Genomic DNA, 1,837 nt, shown 5'->3' with positions numbered 1-1,837 from the left:
TCAGTCGGCAGAAAGCTGGTCCCTCAGGGCAGTCCCAGCTTCTGAGCTCCGCGTCCCCCCCCAACTCTGGGACCTCGGCGTGCCCCCCGCACTCCCGAGACTCCGTTTCTTCGCCTGCAGGATGGGGCTCCCAGTGGTAATGACGTCAGAGGATTGCTGTGAGGGACAATGGGTGAACACAGAGACCAGAGTGTGCCTGGCCCTCAAACCAAAAAACCAAACCCCTTGTTGCTGAGTTGATGTCGACTCATGGTGACCCCTTGTGTGTCAGAGTAGAGCTGTGCTCCGTAGGGTTTTCCTGGCTATAATCTTTACAGAAGCAGATCACCAGGCCTTTCTTCTGCAGTGCCACTGGGTGAGTTTGAACTTCCAACCTTTGAGTTAACAGCCAAACACAAGCCATTTGTGCCACCAGGGCCCTCAGTAAGTGCTGTGTAGATGTGTGTTGAGTAACCAGTAAGCACACACACACACCCCCACACCCACACCCACAACACACACGCAGACACACACACAGACACACATACACACACACACACACATCACCTGGGGAATCCTCACCCTCTGGAGATGGATCCCATTTTGCATTCACAGAGCGGCTTATTTCTGCTGGAGGGACACAGGTGTGAGGGGCGGGGCTGCCGCTACCTGCTCCACCCTCTAATGGCGAGTGCTGGTCACTGAATTGGCACCTCGGTGAGGCCGAGAGGAGACATCCCCATGGGGGCCACCACCAACCGTGCCCACAGTTTCTCTTGCGGTCCCAGGAATTAGGACTCCATTGCTACAGGAGTTCCTGAAGTAATGCTGGTCAGCCAGGGGACCCGCTGCGCTCGGAAATGTGACCTGAGGTAGGGAGGGGGCTGCGGGGGACATCGGTCAGGGAGCTGGTGTTGGCAAAAGACCTCCCGATGGCTTTGGCAGGTTTGCTGGGAAATCGTGAAGCTTTGCTATGATTTCTGCTAATGTGTCTCCCCGATAGCCGGCTCTGGGGGCCACCAGGGCAACCTGCAAAGTCCAGGACACCAGTGCCGGGGGTGGCCTGTTCGTCTGCCCCGCAGCACGGCCCACTTCCCTGTCGCCAGCTACCAGTTCACTCTGAGCCAGCCACATCAGGGCAGTAGGCCCCAGCCTTGTCCAGCTCTGGGAGGAAGGGCCGGCTTCTGGTGAGACAGAGGAGAGAGAAGAGGGCACAGAGAGGGCCACTCGAGGTCCACACATGGCTCGCCACCTCTTGGGTGGGCTTTGGTGAGGCAGCGGGGGCCCTACTGCCGAGCTGAGCCAGGGTGCTCTTGGCCCGGGGGACGGTGCACTCCCAGCGGCTTGCAAGGTGCCAGGTGTGCTGGGAGGGCTCTGAGGACCAGCTGAGGCAGAGGAGCAGCGAGAGGCTCCCCAGATCCGGAGGCCGGGGGCGAGCCTCACTGCAGCTGAGCAAAGGGCGCCCGGTGCTCCCAGCCCTCTCCCAGCCCCTTCACAGGCCCTGTCCCCTTTGGCACCAGCCTTGCGATCCCCCACAGGGCTTCTGTGTGTCAGACACGCCTGTCTGTGTCCCCCAGCCCTAGGGCTCTCCTCTTCGAGCTGATCAGTCCTTGCGGGAAGGCCCTGGCAGAGAAACAAGCAAAACCCGACCCATTGCCTTCGGGTCGATCCCCAGCCCAGCAGGACAGAGTAGAACTGCCCCGCAGGGTTTCCAAGGCTGTAATCTTTACGGGAGCAGATCACCAAGTCTTTCTTCCACGGAGCAGCTAGTGGGTTTGAACTGCCGACCCTTTGGTCAGCAGCCAAGGGCTTACCCACTAAGCCGCCAGTGCTCCTTCCTATAGGGAAAGCTTCCCCT

Source organism: Trichechus manatus, unplaced genomic scaffold (assembly GCF_000243295.1).
Source record: "Trichechus manatus latirostris isolate Lorelei unplaced genomic scaffold, TriManLat1.0 scaffold00214, whole genome shotgun sequence".
Lineage (NCBI taxonomy): Eukaryota > Metazoa > Chordata > Mammalia > Sirenia > Trichechidae > Trichechus > Trichechus manatus.
This window is presented reverse-complemented; position numbering follows the sequence as displayed.